The sequence below is a fragment of the Gopherus evgoodei genome, chromosome 13, assembly GCF_007399415.2.
Source record: "Gopherus evgoodei ecotype Sinaloan lineage chromosome 13, rGopEvg1_v1.p, whole genome shotgun sequence".
Lineage (NCBI taxonomy): Eukaryota > Metazoa > Chordata > Testudines > Testudinidae > Gopherus > Gopherus evgoodei.
This window is the reverse complement of record NC_044334.1, coordinates 2812255-2834067: the sequence shown is the minus strand read 5'-3', so window position 1 is coordinate 2834067 and position 21813 is coordinate 2812255. Positions and strand designations below refer to the sequence as shown.

The 21813-nt window shown below is 40.2% G+C and overlaps 1 protein-coding gene across 3 annotated transcripts in view; it reads left to right on the top strand.

The window, feature by feature from the left end:
• The window catches only part of GRK3 (G protein-coupled receptor kinase 3), a 123115-nt gene that overhangs the window by 6293 nt on the left and 95009 nt on the right, over window positions 1-21813 (top strand). The window contains exon 2 of one of the 3 annotated variants that reach the window (XM_030583011.1): window positions 673-788. The exons of the other annotated variants lie outside the window; for them this stretch is intronic. The gene's annotated coding sequence lies outside the window, so the exon portion shown is untranslated. The remainder of the gene's footprint in view (window positions 1-672; window positions 789-21813) is intronic. 3 annotated transcript variants of the gene reach the window in all.

The window sequence follows — 21813 nt, the reverse complement described above, 5'->3', positions numbered from 1 at the left end:
TTTTTGCCTCACTGCAATATTCTTTTTTTAAAGCGATACATAATTGTGGTAGTTATCTGTAACAGGCAGCCATTGTCTTGTGACAGCATGCTATTCCACTGACATTATCTCGCTAAGAAATATTGCAAATGTTTTACTACTATATTGCAGTGTGTCATTTGAATGCAGCTGGCATACCTGTTGTCATAATCTTATTTTCCTCAAATAAAACTGACACAAAATGAAGTGAGTTTATTGTAATGAAAATTTGAGGGGCATTCCTGTTTACAAGGAAATAACCATATTGCAGACAATAAATTCCAAGGCTGCCTGCCAAGACTTAAACTCTTCACCCTCAGAGTTTATTTGCTATTATTGGCAGTGAGTAGGGTTATTACTGAGTTTACGTAAAGAACCCTCAAATTATTATTTACTGAAATTGTTAAATATTAAAATTTTAAATGAAAGAGAAGAAAAAACATAAGCTTACAAATTGCTGAAGGAGAGTTGTTGAAAAAGTTTTTAAATAGGCATCACAACAAAACCCTTTGGTCCTACTTTCTCTGTCTCCCTTCACTGGCCTTTCTTTCCCTTCTCTATTTCTTCCTTCTTGCTCTTTCTTTTGGGTCAGCAAAGCTCTTCTCCCCAGAACAACTGCAGTATATTTTATTTTATATTGTTTTTCCAATAAAGGTCCAGATTCTGCAATCGGATCTGCACAGGTGGACTACTATGGGGCATTGAGTGGGTGCAAGAGTCTGCAAATGCTGATTGGTTTGTAGGATTGGGGCATAAATTGGAAGGAAGAGGTAAGATTCTCCCATTGTAAACAAATAATGAAACCACCAGTGTTTGATGGTCATTCTGTACGCAAAGAGGAGAGGTTTGAGAGTAAAGAGGGATTTAAAGTTTTTAAAAACAGTTTCTCTTTCAATAGCTTCAGAACCGTTTAATTTTTTTTTCTTTCATGTACATTTTTAATTTTTTCTATCTCGGCTAAATGAGCAAAAGGGTAATGGGGCATTTCTGTTGCTGGCAAAAAGCTTGAAAATTCTGAGGCAGGGTAGGAGCAGAGAGCTTGTATTGACCATTCACAGCAGGGAGGGAGTTGAATAGTCACATTACAGGTGCTGACAAAAAGCCATAAAGTGACTGTATACATGTTTGCATTCTACTTAGCAATGGCTTGGCCATTCTGAGAAAAGTGATTTACATTATGTACCATTATTGAGAAATAACTATATAATGATTCAGCAAGTTGAAGAACCAGAATCAATATGAATTTAAGGAATTGCACCATTGGAAAACAGCTGTGCAGCATCCCTGAACTTTGTGACCTTTCTAATTCAATTTCTGTGAATGTCACTTAAGTATGGTTTGCTCTTAGGATACAAATACAAAGGATTTAGTAACAAAGCATAAGCTACATCTAGCCATGCATCTTTGCTTTTTCTGCCCTGTCACAAACACAGAAGTTTCTTGTCTCTTCTCCTCCTCTAACTTCTCCACTTGCTCCAGTGACCCCATCCCACCTCCTGTGTCTCTTTCCCCTTACAATACAAACGTGAGTTGGGGTATGTCTACGCAGGGATAAACGACCCGTGGCACAGCTGCGACTGGCAGGTCAGCTGGCTCAGTCTCATGGGGCTTGGACTGTGGGGATAAAAATCGCTGTGTAGATGTTTGGGCTCCGGATGGAGTCCCCCGCAGCAAGGTCCCAGAGTTTGGGCTCCAGTTCAAGCCTGAATATCTATACAGCAATTTTTCAGCACCAGAGCCCAAGCGCCGCAGAGCCCAAGTCAGCTGACTTGGGCCAGCCTCAGGTTTTTTATGTCTGTGTAGACATGCCCTTAATCTCTCTCATCTTAAAACCTGCCCCCCAACTACCCGTGATTCCACTAACATCTTCAGCTGCCACCTCTTCTCCCTTTCAACTTTCAGCTAATTGAATACAGTGTCTACAACTGCTGTCTGGAGTTCCTGTCCTCCAGATCTATCCCTGACCCGCTCCTATCTGGTTTCTACTCCTTGGACTCCACTGAAACTGCTTTTGCTAAAGTCTAATAACTTCTCCCTAGCTAGTTCTAAGAATCAGTACTTTATTTTCCTTCTCTTTGACTTGTTACCTGCCTTTGACACCATTGACCATGTCCTCCTCCTTGAAATCTTGCCCTCTCTTGGCTTCTGTGACTCTGCCCTCTCCCGGTTCTCCTCTTACCTCTCTAATTGTGCCTTCAGTGGATCCTCTTCATCCCCCTTCCAACTTTCTGTGGAGGTTCCACATCAATGTCCTGGGCCCCCTTCCCTTAGATTCATAGACTCAAGGTCAGAATGGACCATTATGGTCATCTAGTATGACGACCTTCACAGTGCAGGCCACAGAATCTCACCCATCCTCCCTTTATACTTTATCTCTGGATAATCTCATTTATAGCACAAATTTAACTGCCACCTCTGTGCTGACAGTTTACAAGTCTAATTCTCTACTCCAGACTTGTCTCCATTAGGAGCCTAACCTTCATTAAAAGTCAGTGGGACTTACAGACTTTTGAAAATTTTACCCATAATCCGTATGTTATGCAAGCAAGTAAGGCTGCCCACTCTTCCTTCTCCGTATATAAAGTGCACATTCTGGCCACTATGTCTTACATGTAATATTATTCTGCACAGATTAAAAAAAATAATGATGGAAGAAAGAAAGTAAATTAGGCCCTGATCCTGTAAATATGCACATGCCGATCTTTACATGTCAGGAGTGCCATTGTCTTCAGTGGAACTACGTGCATCACTTTGCAATTAAGCACGTGCCTGAATGTTTGCAGGATTATGGCTTAATGATAAACCCCGATATGTATGTGTGTTGGGATAAATTCATTGCTGATGTAAGGTTGCGTTACTCCCATTGAGGTCAGTTGTACCCACTTATATCAGTAATGAAGTTTGCCCATTTCTTTAGTAGAGCTTCTTCGTGTGACGTCCTAACACCAAAATCTGTGGTTAATATAGTAGTGCATCTATAGGTAATGGGCACATTCTTAAAACAAAACAAAAATCCCAAGTTGTTTTAAAATTATTTTAGCGTTAAATCCAATTTATTTTATGGTCCGAATGTTGAGTGTGCCGGATTTTTTCCTCAGTATTTGACATCACTTTGTAGCTATTTATTTAAACTTTATTTTATTTTTCCTTTGAGTTTTATTTTTAGGTTAGCTTCAAAAGTCATCAGTAACATATGCTGGACAGTGTTCACGCACAAGAAATTCACGTAATAAGCATTTGTGAGACAGAGGAAAAGAGGAAAAACCAGGAAAAATATTCTGAATTAAATTGTTTTGTATTTTAAGGGAGGTGTAAACCATTTTATTATTACACCATATACTATTGTTTGACGTGAGAGTTAAAAAGCAAGTAAAGGAAAAGAGTATGAGGGGTGAGAATTGAAAAACAGAATAATGACTGTAGAGAGGGTGGTAAGAATCTGGGCCAGTTTCCCAAAGCAAGTCTTAAGTGGACATACTTTTGAGATGTGGCAGTATGGATTTGTATTTTTCAAGGCCAAGGAGTCTAAATTGTACAGAGGGGTTGATGGGCTAGTTGGTGTTTCTGCAGCTTCAAAGCAGATAGATGACCAAATAAATTAATATACACTGTCATTTTGTCATGCTCACTAAACATTAGGGATAGAGTTACCTCTCCATTCTGTAAAAGCAGCAAAGAATCCTGTGGCACCTTACAGACTAACAGACGTTTTGGAGCATGAGCTTTCGTGGGTGAATACCCACTTCGTCGGATGCATGTAGTGGAAATTTCCAGGGGCAGGTATATATATGCAAGCAAGCTAGAGATAACGAGGTTAGTTCAGTCAGGGAGGATGAGGCCCTGTTCTAGCAGTTGAGGTGTGAAAACCAAGGGAGGAGAAACTGGTTTTGTAGTTGGCAAGCCATTCACAGTCTTCGTTTAATCCTGAGCTGATGGTGTCAAATTTGAAGATGAACTGAACTCAGCAGTTTCTCTTTGAAGTCTGGTCCTGAAATTTTTTTGCTGCAGGATGGCCACCTTAAAATCTGCTATAGTGTGGACAGGGAGTTTGAAGTGTTCTCCAATCTGCTGATTTGGGGCATGGCTAGTATTGATTAAGTAGGCTGCAACTGCTGTTTTTGAAGTGGCAACTGTTTCTCTTGTTAGTCCAAACCCTGTGCAGTTACATTAACTTCAAATGCAAAAAATTATGTTTATATTTCATTTTCTCCCCATCATACGTAAGTGATCAGACTGTATTGTTGGTTAATTCCTTGGCAAATGTCTTATTTAAAGCAAATTGTAGAGGTTGTATAGGGAGTGAATAGATAGACTGAAGATGGACATCCACAGAACAGAAACAGCACTGATATGCAAGCTCGCTCGTATCCACCAGGCCAGTGTGCCTCTGCCTTCATCAAATCCTCTCTCTTGCTCTGAACTGAGATGCTACTTTAGTGCTAGCTGGGATGGTGTAGTTTTCTGATACGAACACTTGTTAACCATGAATTAGACTGAGATTACTTAAGGGCTTCATTCTTCTCCCAGTGAAGTCAGTGGCAGATACACCGTTGGAAGGGAAGGATAGAAACCTATTAAAGGATAAAACTACTGTCATGTACTGATTCAAAGAAGTGACCTCATGAGCTAAAGATTCCGTATCCAAATGCCAGTCCCCTGAGGCATCCAGTCGCTCACCAAACTTTATTTTTGAACTGGGAGCAATATTGGGATATAATCACCAAAAAGAATCTTGACCTGATGATGGCTATAAAGAAATTTAGCAGGATCATTAGGTTTTTCTTTAAATGGTGGAAAAATACATTACTCTTTAGCTTTAAATCTGTAGGCCAAACTTTACCAAAGAGTAAATGTTATAGCTGAGTTACAAAAGGGTTATAATAGATAATGATTGAACCATTTGTTTATTATTACTGAAAAAGTGCTGTCAATGTGCTTTAGCTCACTTAACATACCAAGCGAGTGTTGTGATGAAAGAATATCATGTATTTTGGTTTAGTGTAATTCATGGTAGTATCTAAGTTGTACAGCAGGTTAGTTTGTACATTCAAATACAGTAAACTGTGCAGTCTGACGTATATCACACAGGTATGTAAGAGACAACGCTGGGCTGAGTTTTCAGTGGTTGTGTCCACATACACTGTTTTGGGGAAATCTCCCTTTCATTGCATTAACACTAGTAGCATAAGGTGGGACACTGATGTTTTTGCTGCTGTGTGGTTTAATCCTGTTCAGAGTGACCGTAGATAAAACTGTGATTAAAAACTTGGGTCATCTGTCTACAATAGCAATTCTACCTAATCCCCCCTTTGCGATCAGCAGAGGTGCTGCTCCGATGGTAGTGAAAAGAGGGGAGATTTCTTAAAACAGTTTAGTGTAGACAAAGCTAGGGAAACCAAGAGTAAATTGTACTCTACTGTTGGAATTAATTTTTAACTGCAACACTTCCTCATCAGAAAGAGATTATTTTGGAATTGTACCGAGTCATCAGGGTGCAGGACTGTATATGGAAGAGCAGGCTATTTTACTGACACACCCTGTTGACCAAACCCATTGGGTCTTATAATCTCAGTCAGAAACACAGACTATCATTTATGTTACTGTAGCGTCAAAGGCCCCAACCAAGAACAGGGGCCCCATTTTGCTAGGCACTTGTGGAAACGTACAAAAAGAGATAGCCCTGTCCCAAAGAGCTTGCAGTCTAAGTAGACAAGAAAGACAAAGGCAAGAAGAAAGGAAGTATTCTTAGCCACATTTGATAGATGGGGATCTGAGGCTTAGAGAACTTAAATGAATCACAGTCACACAGAAAGTCTTTGGGAGAATTGGTAATTGAACCTAGATCTCCTAAGTCCCTGACCACATGACCATCCTCTTGTCTAAAATGAAATGCTACTCTCTCTGAGGCAAGAGGGAGGAATAGGAAGGCCTTTGGAGAGAAATCCCAGTTAGCCCTCTCATGGGGCAGCTCGGAGGCTAAGGCTTATGTTTGTAAGTGTAGACCTGCCCTGGGGCTTTGTTATTTAATTATGAATAAAATTAAATCTTGGGACAGGGGGTGACATTGGACAATATCAGTGTGATATATTCTGTGTTGGAAACAGAGGGGGGATGCCGCACCTAGATTTAGAGGGATATTTGAAGAAAATGCTAATGTAATCTTATCTTGTGTGAAATGTTCAGAGGACGTACGGTATCTTATTAAGCTAGAGAGCCAGTGTCTAATGCAGGCAGAGTGCTGCTGCCGCTATTCTTTTGGGAAATGCTTGGAACGGTAATTAGTGCTAAGTAAATTGCCTGTAGAGAATTAAAGAACTGCCATGATGAACATACAGAACCCCCAAATATAGACTTGGTATTTCTAATGTGAAATATTTTAGGCAGATTCATTTTTCAAAATAACGAACTTTACAAGAATAATTACTTGGGATATGACTGTCAAAGACCTTCCTTTGTGAAGTGCTTCCAACTGAATGCTGGGGCTGTTGCATCAAAAATGAACATGTGTAACCCTTAATTCCCATTGAAATGAAATCAGCTGCTTATTTTGGAAAGCTTTTTTAAAACAATCTCCTTTAATTTTCTAATCAGTAACTACACGCTTTTTCTAATTTATAAGTGCCTATCAGAAACCTTCAGGTGCATAAATTAAATCTCATAGTTTAGTCTAACTAAATTGACAGTGTCAACAAATCCCCTTTCCTCTCCGCAGCAAGAGCAAACACAGCCCTTTTTGCACATTAAAAAGCACAAAAACCTCCTTAGCACCCCGCAGATTGCATCTCCAGGCAAATTAGCCCCTTTTTGAAGCACTCAGAGAATCGTAGGACTGGAAAGGACCTAAAGAGGTCATTTAATCCAGTCCCCTGCATTCAGGGCAGGACTAAGTATAATCTCTAGACTCTCCCTAACAGGTGTTTGTCTAACATCTAAAGAAACAGGTCTTGCCTTGAGTATCAACAAAACCAAGCTCTGGTAAACTGGCAGGGGAAGCAAATTCCAAAGTTGAGGACCCTCCAGTCTGCCTTCAGTGTATCAATAGGAGGGACTGTCAACTCAAGTGCCATATATGGTTGATCACCTGTTCGGGTGGAAAGAGAGGGGAGAAGCAGAATTGCCAGAACCCTATAGACAGTTTGTGAATCAAAACTTAAATTGTACCCAAAAAGTAATAGTAAGCCAGTGAAGTTGATGGAGTGCAGATGTAATATACCGTATGTGAGAAACACTAGCCAATAAATAAGGTGCTGTATTCTGAAGCAGCTGACGTTTCTGAGTGGTCATCAGTAGTAGCCCTATGCAGAGTGCATTTCAGCAATCTGATCGGGAGCTGAAAATGTCCATCCAAGAAGAAAGGTTGTAATTTCTTGGACAGGTGCAGATGGACAAATTGTACCATTGGCTGCTGCTACTGTCTGGAAAAGAAGGATTAGCTAAAAACCCAACAATTATAAATCTCATTTCCAAATGTGAGAGAACCTCCTTGCTGAAGGGATCAGATATAACCTTTGCCATCTCCTTTAGATGTCTTCTCCAGCCAGCCAGTATCACTTTAGTGTCTTTTGGCACAGATGTCCCAGCATACATGACCTTCTACTGGGACACATTGCTAGTCAGCTGTGTAAGTGCTGCTCAGTTTCTATTCCACAAGACATATCACAACTTTTGTCATCAATCAGGAAGTGAAGGCAAGGGTGAAAACTACAAACAAAATATCAATTAATCTAACTTTAAATAAAAATAAAACAAAAACGTTGATAGGAGTTTTATTCCCAAGACTTTAACTTGCTCATAAAATGTCTCTAGTTACAATAATACTGTAAATATAATTATGTTTTAAGCAACACAGGGAGGAAATCAAGAAAGCAGCTTGCTTTGTCTGAATGGCTTGCTACTGCTGATGAAGACAGAAACATGCTTTGGAGGGAATGCTCTCTAGTGGCTAGAGCAGGAGATTGGGAGTCAGGGCTCCTGAGTTCCATTCTTGGGATTGCTACTGATTTGCTTAGTCACTAAGTCTTGCTGAAGTCACTTAACTTCTCTTTTCCTCAATTCACTAGAGTTGGTTCCATCCCTTCATCCTCTTTTTCCTGTGTACTCTCTCCCTGGGTATTGCATAATTGCTTCTCCTCCTCACACAAAAAAATTCTACAGCTTCTTTCCCAGCATTTCATCTTCTTTTATTAATTTAACATGCAAGATATCTCATTACTTCAGATTTTGTACAGTGTGTCTGTGATCTACTGTAGATTGTTTGCTTTCCTTCCTGCCCCCTCCCTCTCACCTATTCTCTAACTTGAGCAACCACATCATTGTTCTTTTCCCTTCCCCAAGTTCACAATCTTAGGGCTAGTCTACCCTACGAGTTTAGGTCGAATTTAGCCATGTTAGGTTGATTTTATAAGCAATGCGGCTACACAACCAACCCTGTTCTTCTGACCTAAAGGGCTCTTAAAATAGACTGCTGTACTCCTCCTCGACGAGGGAAGTGGCGCTAAAATAGACCTTTTTGGGTTGAATTTAGGGGAGTATAGACACAGCGTTATGCAATTCGATGGCATTGGCCTCTGGGACCTATCCCAGAGTGCTCCAACGTGACCGCTCTAGACAGCAGTTTCAACTCTGATGCACTAGACAGGTACATAGGAAAAGCCCTGGGAACTTTCGAATTTCATTTCCTGTTTGGTCAGCATGGAGTGAACTTGAGACACTGGATCTGATTGCTATATGGGGAGATAAATCTGTTCAAGCAGAACTCCAATCCAGCAGAAGAAATGCTAATATATATGCCAAAATTGCATGAGCCATGGTGTAGAGGGGCTACATCAGGGACACACAGCAGTGCCGCATGAAAGTTAAGGAGCTCAGGCAAGCATACTACAAGACAAAAGAGGCAAACGGTCATTCTGGGTCAGAGCCCCAGACATGCCACTTCTATGATCAGCTGCATACCATTCTAGAGGGGGGACCCTTCCAGTGCCCCACCGCTGTCCGTGGACACCTGCAATGGCAGAGTCTCATGCAACATGGAGGAGGATTTTGTGGATGAGGAAGAGAAGGAGGAGGGGGTTTTGCAGCAGGCAAGCAGACAATCCGTTCTCCCTGGCAGCCAGGACCTTTTCATCACCCTCACCAAGTTCCATATTCCCCTCACCCAGATGCCCAAGAATGTGTGTGTGTGTGGGGGAAGTTCCGGGCACCCAGCCACTCAACTCCAGGAGATGGCCCAAGCAACAAGGAGCAAGGTGCAAGGAGTAGACTGGGTCCCCAAGGATAACTATTGGCATTTCAATGTCCCCAATGGTAATTTTCTGGTCTGGGAAGAAAGTCGCTTCTTGCAGCTTTTCGAACAGCCCAGAGTTCCTAAAGATGCGAGCGCCATGCAACATATCGGTGAAATGTCCCTTGTGATCCACCATTGAGAAGTACCCCTTGTGGTTTATGTACTGGTTGGCAAGGTGGTCCAGTGCCAAGATAGGAATATGCGTTCCATCTGTTGCCCCACCACAGTTAGGGAACCCCATTGCGGCAAAGCCATCCACGATGACCTGCACATTTCCCAGAGTCACTATCCTTGTTAGCAGAAGGTCGCTGATTGCCTTGGCTATTTGGATCATGGTAGATTTGCCCACTCCGAATTGATTCCCAACTGACAAGTAGCAGTCAGGCGTTGCAAGCTTCCATAGGGCTATCGCCACTTGCTTCTCAACTGTCAGGGCGGATCTCATCTTGGTATTCCTGCTCTTCAGGGCGAGGGAAAGCAACTCACAACGTTCCATGAAAGTGGTCTCGCACATGCGAAAGTTTTGCAGCCACAGGGAATCATCCCATACCTGCAACACCATGCAGTCCAACCAGTCTGTGCTTGTTTGCTGGGCCCAGAATCGGCATTCCACTGTATCAACCTGCCCTACTGCCACCATGATGTTCCAATTGCCACATAACGTGCTTTCAGAAACGTCTATGTCCATATCCTCCTCACAATCATCCTTGTGCTGGCAGCTCCTATCCAGGCTCTGCACATACTGCAGGATAATGCTCAGGATAATGTGTGAGGTGTTTACAATGCTCACAACGGCAGTGCTGAGCTGATCAGGCTCCATGCTTACCATGCTATGGCATCTGCATGGGTAACCCAGGAAAAAATGCGCAAAACGATTGTTTGCCATTTCTTTCAAGGAGGGAGGAAGGGAGGGGAGACTTACAACATGTACCCAAAACCACCCGCAACAATGTTTTTGCCCCATCAGGCATTGGAAGCTTAACCCAGAATTCTAATGGGCAGTGGGACTGTGGGATAGCTACCCACAGTGCACCACTCGTAAGTCGATGCTAGCTATGGTATTGAGGATGCACTCCGCCGGCCTACTGCGCTTAGTGGGGTCATACACAATAGACTGTGTAAATTCGCTTTCCAAAGATCGACTTGTATAAAATTGACCTAATTTTGTAGTGTAGACATACCCTATATGTGATCCTGCTTCTTTTTTCGTTATATCTGAAAAATTAGTCCCTTCTTTTTTGTCCTGACTGCCACAACTCTGTGCTCTGGTAATTTCCTGCTTTGACCACCACAGCCTTCTCTTTGTTTTCCAGCCCCTAGTATCTCCCCATTGGATCCAAATTGATGCTGTCTAGATAATTTTCTATTCCCACTCTTCTGATAATATTTCTCCCCTTCTTGACTGTCCAGGCTGGCTTCTCTGTCACATTCAGTTTGCTGTTTCTCCTCACATTCAGAGTTCTCCATACCTCTGCCCCTACTTATATCTCTGCCCTTAACGCTCTACACCATTCCCCTGAAGTGTGCCCAGTCTTCTCTCCTGACTGTTTCCTTTGTCCACTCCTGATTTTGTGCATTTGTTTTTGTTCCCTTTATTCTTGGAATATCCTCTCAATTAAAGGGAAATCATCACCTCAAAAATCCCAAAGGAAGAATGAAAAATCAGTGAAATAAATTTTACATTTATTTTTAGTCTGTTTCCATTTCAGATTCTCAGTGCTGCATGTTTAGATTGCAAACTAAGGATATTTATTTTTTTTAAACCAACTATTTCTTCTGGAATTAAAAAAATCAGGGGAACATTTCTATTGGTTTTAGGTTTTGTGAAAAACAATCCTTAATAAATCTGAATTTTGTGCCAAATTTGCATTAACCGTGTCCTTTTAACCATGCATACTTCCTCTCTTTCAAACACTTTAAAAAATACACTTGTTCTATGAAGTATTTCAGCTATAATGCCCACATCCAACTCAGTGTTTGTTTTACGTTGTACTGTATTGACTCTCTCATGCCTTTACACTGAGGGGCTTCGGGGCAGGAGCTTTATTTGTTTAGCATGTTTTAACTGTTCTGTGGTATATCCTGATACTGTCAGGTAAACATTTACCTCTGGAAAGCAGGTGTAAAGATTCCTGTCTCAGAGGTGCTGTGAAGCATATTTTAGTTGAGTTACTTCTGCATTTGGTTGAATGGCCCTCCTTAGTTCTGTGAATCTCAATTAATGTTTATATTTCATAATACCTTTCATGCATATCCAGAGCGCTTTATAGATATAAAAAGACAAAAACCATTATGCATGGATCTTGATACAAATTCTCTACCATCCCAAAAATGCATCTTAAAGGATTAAACCATTAAAATCAACAAATGTTTTAATTGCAGTGGGAGCTAAGATTTGTGTTTGTCTCTCTTCTTCCTTCTCAGTGGCAGCATTCTGTTGAAAGGGCAAATCCTTGACCTACCAATTCAGAAAAATTATTCTTGCAAAACGAGATGCTTTTATATTAGTTTCAGGTTTTGGCAACAATTATTCAAGTAATACCCAAGACACATGGATAGCATAGCATAAGCACTCAACATCTTTTTCTTTCACTTGTCATGACTTTTCTTCATTTAAGTGATTTGTATATGTGAAGTTGCTTGGGATTTTGATCTTGTATCTGCTTTAGAATGGGGGAGAACTAAGGAACGCCATGTAGTGCTATAATATTGCCTGTCAAGGGCATTGTTTCTTGAGTACAAAGATCATTATGAATCACATAATGAGAACATTAGTTCATTCAGAGTATATGTATTGACAGATCTCTGTGTGCTTAATATAAACTTGAGAAGCTTTACAATTTTGAAAGGGGGCAGATGTTTTGGATCTTTGAATCATTTGGGTTGAGAGGACTTCTAGCGGGTCACTGGAGGAGCACATTTCTTCAGTCTTAATTTGCTGTAATATGATTGTAAGGAAATGGTTGCTGTAGCAGCAGGGTGGTCACTGATGAAATTGGAAAAACAGAATACATTTATATTTACATGTCCGCAGTAGGTTTGGTATTTTAAAATCACTGATGCTTCTCCTAGGATTCAGATCAGTTGGATTATTTGTTATAAAAAAGACAAAAACTAAACAAAGATCAAAGTATATAACTATCTATTGGTTCTCAAAATATTTCAGGGGTCACTTTGATCTCTGGCTCTTTAATGTTACAGATGATAAAGAAGGGGGAACTTTGCTATAAAAACAGTTTTTCATAATTTAGTTTGTTGTTTACCTTTGTACTTTATATGTAAAAGAAAGGAATTAGTTCACTGTCTGTGTGTATTTTATTGTTTTTATCATCCTAGTGTTTGATGACTGTGTTCTTTGGGTTTTATATCTTATTTTATTATCTGAATATGCATACCCGCTCTCTTATATTTATTACACTTTCCCTTCCTTGGTGAGTAAGGATGCCCCAGTGATTAGGGCATTGGCCTATGGCTTGGGAGACCAGAGTTCAGTTCCTTGCTCTGTCACAGATTTCCCGTGTGACCTTGGGCAAATCATTTTGCCTCTGTGCCTCATTTCCTCAATGCAAAATGGGGAATGATAGTACTGTCTTTCAGGGATGCTGTGAAGATAAATACATTAAAGGTTGTGAAGTGCTCAGGTGATGGGCCATATAAGTACCTAAGATGCTTTTAACTGTCATGAACCAAATATTATCTGAGGCCCCAATTCATTAAACTACTATTGAAGGTAATAGGACTGCTCACATGCCTAAAATTAATCATGTCTTTGATGTGCTCTAGATGAAGATGTACTATGTGTGTTGTAGCACTCAGAAGCCGCAGCTAGGATTGCATCAGGTCCTGTACATGTGGTAGTCACATTTGGACAGGTAGCAAAATTATCTGAGAATGTAAACTTTTTTGGTCTTGCATCAGTAATGGTTCTACACATTCAAGTGTTTATCTTTCAGTTTTAATTTAATTTTTAATAGAAATGAAAGGGGGAAAATGTGGGACCCCCAGGAAAAGAATATAATAGATATAAATGTTCATGTTGGAGCCTGACCCTCAGTCAGATGCAGGTGGGCACAGGCATTTGGCTGCACCAACCCAACTGCATGATCAGGACCTATATTAGCAAAAGCACATACAATTTTGAGATGTTACTATAATAAGATGCAGATTAGCATCTGGTAAAGCATATAGTTTTGTCTGTAAACTTGAAGAGAAATACTTGGTTGAATATAGACTATTTGTCATTATTTAATCCCAAATCCAAATGAATTAACCACATCCATAATTTACCACAGAGACAGCTGAAAAGAAATTTATGTAATAAGATTTCAGGATTGTCACTCTGAAGCCTATTAGGTCTGTAGAGTCAGTATGAATCGGTGGAAACAGCTGCAGGCATGGTTGAGGGCTCTTTTTGTTCATAATATAAACAGATTGAATCATCACTTGTTTTCGCAGAGTTATCAACCAGTTTGACTTTACACATTACACCTGTGCAGTGTACAGCTTCAGTAAGGCATGTATGAATGTCATGCCTGAGAGTCCTAGACCATTGTGGTATCAGAAATAACTCAGCCAATCACCACCCTTACCCTATCGCTAATTTGGATGCAGTCGTTTCACTGGTTGTAGGAGAGAGACTGCAGGGATGGTGGATTACTTGGCACACTGCCTCAGTGCAGGCCACACCCCAGGATTGCCACTCACACAGAGCCACACCACTTTCCCAACACATCGCAATCCACACACAGCAACAGAACCAGAATGCACAGTAACTCCCGAAATACATAGCCCCTCACCTCCGCATAGACCCCTCATTTAGTACCCTCACAAATCCATGCAACGATGCCCACACAAATCAACACAACCAGCACACACAAGAAACTCACACATCACTCTGAAGCCTAGACTGTCTGTTGAATCAATGTGAAGCGTTGGGAACAGCTGTAGCACGACTGAGCTCTTCTTGTTTAGAGTATCACCAGATTTAGTTGTCAGTGGGATCCATATTCTTTTATTGTCCAATTTTTATTCTCAGCCATTTTTGGCTTTTTTTCTGAAATCCCTTAGAATGCATCTGAATTCTGAGTGTATAAACTAATACATTTTTGGGCTCCAAGCGTTGATCTTAAAGGGTTCTCTGTTCTCTCTATAAACAAAGTAAAGATTTTGTTTCCTGTTATAGAATGTACTGCAGCATCCTTCTCTTCTAATTCAGTTCCTGCCTCTGAAACAGCTCTTCAATTCTGGGTGAGGTTTTGCATCACCCCCCTTGTCATAGGGTCTAAAGAATGTAATTGCTTCTCTTTGGGATGTCTGATTGGTAAATTTTGTCTTGGACTTAATTGCTTCTTAACAACACAGTCCTTAATTCACTCTCTAATGCTATATATATTTGCTTGTCTTGACTGACAGCTTTTGGCTACCCCAAGCTTCCAACTACTGATTGAGCTGAATGCTGAAGATAAGATAGAGGAGATGATGACCTCTTCCACATTTTGTTGCTGAGATTCATTATCTAGGGATCTTACTGGATCCTTTGCTGCTTCTGGATGTCCAGCTAACCTGGAGATGATGAAAACATGGATCTCTTTGGCTAGATCCTCATCTGCCAAGAATGGGAACAGTTTCCTCTCTTGGTGAACATGGATTTCTTGCAGTTTGCATCTATAATAGGTCCCAAGAGTGGACACGACTAGATAGCCTTAATAGAGGATGAGGTCAGCATGCTGGCGAGCCCCTCAGAGTGTTTCTCACTTGTACTTAATGTTCTTCCTTTAAATGGAAAAGTAGAACTTTACACTTGATCTCTTCTTTATATTTATAACAGAATGCTTGTCCTTCTAAACTAATCTCTATCTTTACAACAACAAGATGGAAATGATGTTAATTCTTCATAAAAGTTGAGGTGTATCCCTTGTGGTGCCCTCTGTGTCAAGTACAGATTGTATTCCTACAGTTTATCTTTTTATGCCTCTAATTTGAAGCACAAATAAACACGTGTTAATATTGCCTAAATCCCTTTGCGGCTCGATTTGGGCTATGGCTGCTGGGTCTCTTCAGAGACTCAAGGTGGGTGAGGTAATATCTTTCATTGGATCATCTTCTGTTGGTGAGCAGGAATAGCTTTTGAGCTTACACGTAAGCTTGAAGACTTGTTTCGCTCACCACCAGTGGTTGGTCCAATAAAATCTATTGCCTCACCCACCTTGTCTCTCTAATATCCTGGGACTGACATGGCTACAACAACTCTTCAGAGTGTATGATCTTTAAAATGACTTTAAATGAAGATATATCAGGTATATAGTTATATAACAATGAAGTAGTTAACATATTTTTTGCATCTCTTTTATGAAGAGATGAAATTAGAAAGCTGGCAGTTGAGTGGCCTCTGAGTTTGACCTACCTTTCTTCTGAATAAATTAATCTGTAACTGAGCCACTATCATAGGCTTTCTGAGGCTGGTGATGGCTCAGGATGCTTTGCAGGCTCATGGTGAGCATTCTGTTTGAACAGCGTAGCCCTTTATTAGCTGCTCATCATTCATCCAGCTTACAACCATTTATGCTCAATATTTCCTTTTAAAAGTATTTATTTGTATGTGTGCATATGTTCATGTGTATGCATGCATGTACACGCAAACACAAGATAGGCATTCCAGCAGACAGTATACCAGAGTAATGGACTTCATCTTGGCAGAAATGGACAGTCTTGGTGAAAGGTATTAGGTAATAGACATTCTTTACTAGAAGTAAAACAATCTATTAAAGTAGGATTATGAAACATTAGAATAATGCCTGCAACAACCTGGTGTCAACGGGTGATGAAAGAAATAGATGAATGCAATCTTGAAATCTGTGGAGTAAGCAAATGTTGATAGCCAGGAGATGGCAAAAAGCTATTTAAAAATGAAAACAAAGGCATAATATACTCGAGGGGAAGGGAAGACGGAAGGGGGAAGATGGTTACCACTCAGAGTGAGTAATATTAAATATGACTTACAGAGCAGGAAAAACAAAGTGGGGAGCCAAGTGTCAGTGGATTGCTCCAGAATAGATTTCAAATACGAAACATGAAAATGACAATTATGCAACATTACGCACCAGCATACAACTACAAGGATGAGATCAAAGATCAATTCTACAGTTGCCTACAAACTCCGTTGACAAAATTCTCAAGCTTGACATTTAGTTAGTATTGGAGGACTTCAATGCTAAGGTTGGGCAGTGGAGAATGCAGGAGGAAAGCACAGACTCGGTTCCCATAATCTGATAAAACTGTGCCTGGTCTTAGGGCTCAATTAGTGTAATGGTATTCCCCTACAAAAGTATCCATAAAGTAACTTTGGAATTTCTCCCAATGACGTTGTCAGGAACCACACTGACCATCTATGGGAAGGAAATTTAGATAAAGTGTTTAGGATGTCTCAGCATACACAAGCGCTCTTATCAGACCTGACATAATTATGTGTCGCAAAACTGAAGCTCAAACTAAAAAAAAAACTCCAAATCCCAAAAAGCATTAAGAAAATTGACACTAACAGCCCAATCAACAAGACATTATAGCAGCAATTTCAAATTGAACTGAAAAACAGATTTCAGGTAGTACAAGACTTAGATCTATTTCTTCTCGGCATATGCGCAATGTGCCTCAGGTGGCATATGACCAAGATTCATCACCGAATTTGGTCCGCTGTTTGGATCATTAGCTTCCCTGTCCCGGGCCATGTACTGATTGGGCGTGAGACATGAATTACTACAGGAAGTCAACACTGATATGTCTTGCTCTTTTCTGTGTGACAATATCAGAGATGTATGCAGTATTGTTGTAGCCAAGTCAGTCCCAGGATATTAGAGAGACACGGTGTATCAGGTAATATCTTTTATTGGACCAACTTCTGCTGGTGAGAGAGACAAGCTTTTGAGCTTACACAGAGCTCTTCCTCAGATCTGGGAAACATATTTACTTTAGAAGGCAAAGGAATACAAGAAGTGAGTCGATTCACATACCTTGGCAATAAAGTGTAAGCCAATGGGATTGTCCAGAAGGAAATAATGTCCTGAATTAGCAAGGTGACAGTTCCATATACCAACTTAAACAAGATTTGGTCATAAAAAATCTGCAATTTAAAGACAAACTATGAATTTCCAACTAAAAACTTACTTCTACCTTTACATATGGATGTGAAAGCTGGAAACCCCCAAAGGTATGGACAAACATCTAAATGCCTTTGAAATCAAATACTTCAGGAAAATACGAGGCACTAATGTCTTAGTTCTGGGCAATTACACCTATTTTCCCACTCTGTGGTCTATCAAGGGCTCCCCTTCTAGGCTTTTGGCTCCCTCGCTATTGCTTCTCTTGGGTGGATATGCACACTTCTCTCCCTTTTGATCAGGGTATTTTCAGGCTGCACAGTCCCCTACTATCCTGTGATATCTACAGCAAAAGTATTGAACTTAATTCAGTAAGATTTACCCAGGATATTGTAGGAGATAGCCCCACTCGCCCCAGCTAAATGGCATGAATTTATAACAAATACTGAGATTCCTCAGAATGTTCAATAACCCGTTTTCTCTAAAGTGATCCAGAAAATAACTTGGAATCATTTGGGACCTGCATTAAGAATGCAGCCAGCATGTCTACAAGGGCAGGCATACCATTGGGCAGTTGGGGAAACATGCAAAAGGAGCTGGCTGAAATAATTCCTCAACCGAGCACTACTTGGGATGGGAAAGTTTATGGGACGTAGCAATATAGAAGATGCAAAGAGCAGCCCAAGATAAACAGGGATGGCAGAGTCTTGTTTGTGCACTAAGTAATGTCCGATGCTATGGGAAGGATTCTGATATATATAAAAGAGGGGGAAGCAGCTTCAGTCACAGCTGTTTATTTAGCAGGTAATGAGAAAATGAATAGAACGAGAGTGTCTGTTAGTTAATTTAGTGTCCAGAACCTCTTATTTTTCAATTAAAATAATGTATAAGTCAGTTACATACTGCATAATTGTTAGGGTTACCCTAGTAATATTATAGAACACACACAAGTAAAGGGCAATCAGGAGCATAGTTTTATTCCTGTTTTCAGTGCAACAGTAATCTGTCAGCCCATCCAAACGTGGATTATCACTGGCCTTTCAAGATTTTCTCCTGTGTTGCCCCAGGAGTTACTTGGACAGAAACACCCATCTATAAAATACGTGTCATTCTCTCTAAGAAAAAAATGTATAAAATAGCATTAACTCCTGCTGCACCTTGCATTGGATAAAAAAATTTGAATGGAAACCCAGTGGACGATATGGGGCACTGGTGATGTGTGCTGTCTTTTGTCTTTATTGTATAAGAGTCAAGCTAACGAATGTTGTATCAGTTGCAACTTCCATCTGGCCTTTGCTTTTATCCCCAAATAGAGTATGTCACAATAATCTATCCTGGAGATGGTGAATGCATGGCCTGCTCTAGTTTAGATTTTCATCCAAGAGGAAATGCAGTTTCCTGTCCAGCTGGAGAAGACATTTCTTGCCACTGGTTTACCACAATGATAGGTATGGTATAAAAAGCTAAATAGAGTAGAATAGTCATCTGTGTGACTGAATAATGATGGCTTTAATTGTGCACTATTTTGGAGTCCTATCTTGATAGTTAGAAGGCATTCTTCTTCAGTGGAGGGTCAGGTGTTTCTCCTCTTCTGGAGCATATAATTTCTTCCACTGTGCAAAAACTCTGTTTCCAGGGTAAAAAGTACTTGTAAGGGAAACCCAGATTGGTAATGGATTTCAGACTTTCCAATTTCCTTCTTATTTTAAGTGGCAGGGCTGAAAGATCTCGGTATATGGCTATTTTCTGTGTATGTATTTGATAGACCTCTTCTAAAGTGATGCTTTTTTTGTGAGCATAGTAGTGATGTCTCACAATCCTTGGGTCTAGCTGTGGGATGAGGGAAGGAAACAGGTCCCAGACAATACTTCAAAACTCTTTAAAAATTTTTGCACAGACAAAATTAGGTTATCCTTCTCAGTCCCTTGAGGGACAGCTTTTGAGGTGCATGCTGATTATATGCTCGCTAATTTGAAGGTAATGTGTTTTGCCTGAGTTTGTCATTTCCTGTCCTCCATCTTGTTCAGATGAACCATGAGTTCCATCTTCAGCTGTGGATGCTCTGTTGCCTAGGGACACAGTTCTTTTATTGTGATTATGGTTATTGATTTATTTTTGCATTCATTTTATTTCTATTACTAGCTCTTTGAAATTCAATTTAGCAGTGAACAAACTGTGATCTTTGTCTGCCCTTGGTGCCTTACCTGGAGTCCTGCTCCTTATCACCTGTTTTTAAAGAGTATCTCTCTATTTAAGGTACCTTATTCAGTCATACTGCCTAATACTCTAATGGGGAATGAGAAAGTGAAGAAGGGAGAGGCGGTGAAAGGACAGGGAGGGGACACAGTAGAAAACTGGGGTTGAAGAAAGCAGGCTGAGAGGAATATCAAAGTTGTGGTTCAAAAGGGGAAACAAGAAAAGACCAAAGGAGAGGGCAGAGCAGGTGCTGATTTTGCCTTTAATTCTGGGTTCTCTGTTTAATCAACGATCATTTGTAGATAGGTGAAGTATTTATGGACTCAATCCTGCTCCATATAAACTCATCAGGATTTATGCCTTTGACTTCAGTAAGAACAGTAGCAAGCCCAGTATTTTGGAGCTGCTAGAAAATTCACCAACATGGGATTATGTAGTCAATTCTAAGTGACTATTTGTCCAGATCAGTAGCTCAGATTCTGTACATTTTCAATTTAGTGAATATTTTAATAGAAAACTAATTTATTTGAAACATGTTCTTGAAGAAAATAAAAGCAGAACAACTTTTGGCAAATATGTGGCATTTAGAGTTTGAAACCCTTTTTGGACTTGCATAGCCACTGATCACTTTACATTTACAAATGTGTTCAGGTTCATTGGCTGAGAAAACATCTTGTTCCTTTGACATTGTCCATTAGATCGAAAACTATTAGATAAGGTACAGACGAGTAATAGGTTTGAAAAGGTTCATTCAGAGCACAAACAGAATATTTTGTTGAACACTGACAAGTGAGATGTCTTATCTTTAATTACCTGCTTTAAATGTCTGGATAAAGATATCTTTATGTAATTTCTCTGAGCATACTTGACACAGCAAAGAAGAGCTTCCAGAACTTCATTATTATTGTTAGTAATCATGTTTGTTACAGTAGTGTCTAGGTACCTACTAAGAACAGGGCCACTGTGCAAAAACAGTAATAGGGGGTTCCTGCTCTGAAGAGCTTACAGTGTAAATAGACAGGAAAGGGACATAACACACAAGCAGAGTAAACACTGAGGTGGCGATAAATATCACATTAGTTCCATTATTTATTTTTTGGCGGGGAGGCGTTGGACTTACTTAAGGTAGGATAAATGGAAAAGTAGAGGAAGGGAGAGGGGACATTGAAGGGAAGTGGGTGGGGACAGGGCATTGGAGGAGGAAGGCAGGTGGAATGATGCTGAGGTGAAGAGCCTGTGAGGGAGGAGGCAGGAGGACATTGAAGGGAACAGCCAATCAGCAGAGGTTCAAAACTGTAGAGAATACTCTGATGATGTCACCAGTGTCCAAAGGCATCCTTAAACTGCTGCTGCCCTATATTAGAAGCATTTCCTCAGCAACTTGATTCCTCAGCTCTCTTTGAAGTTACTGGAGTTTTGTAGCTCTAAGGCCTGATGCTGCAGACACACACATGAGTTTCGCAAATAGTCACGATTGCACAAATGGTATTACAGTGAGCATCAGGTGAGAAATAGACTGCAAAGATTTAAATTGTAGGAAAATGTGTGTTGTAATACACCAAATCAGTACAAGGTATACTAGAAACACTAATGTCTCTCAGTAGTTTGTTTTTCAAATTTCCCCTGGCACAGCAGTAAATTTTTGGAAAGATATAGGGACTAGGGTTTTAGAATTCAATCCTGTTTCCATTTAAATCAGTGATCAGCTCCTATCGACTTCAGCTGGAGTATGATTGAACCTCACATGAATGGTGCTAATATGCACCTGCTTTTTATATTTAAAAACAATGGGGTCTACAAATGCCACATTCTTTATTGGAACAAGAAAAAGTGTGTGTAGGGGGGGAGGAGAGTGAGAACGGGACGTTACTCTGCTACTGCTAACCTTTTCCTGTAAAATTCTCTGCATACAAGCAAATGCTATGTATTTAACTCATTAGCCATTTGTCTGCCTGAGAAAGGACAGTAGATTTGTGCAGCAAGTGGTATTAAAATGCATACACAATTGTTGTCTTCCGCGTACATTTTTTATGGTACCGTATTCTGCAAAAATAAATACCATGGTTTATATTTAAAAACGCAGATTAAAACTATGTTAATACTATGTTAGGATTGCAAAATTCAAATGTAAATTAGGCAAAGCGGAAGTTTAGAATCTTGTACTAATGTTAGATTACCCAAATTGCACATATATAGTGTTTTCTGTTATTGGTTAAATATTTA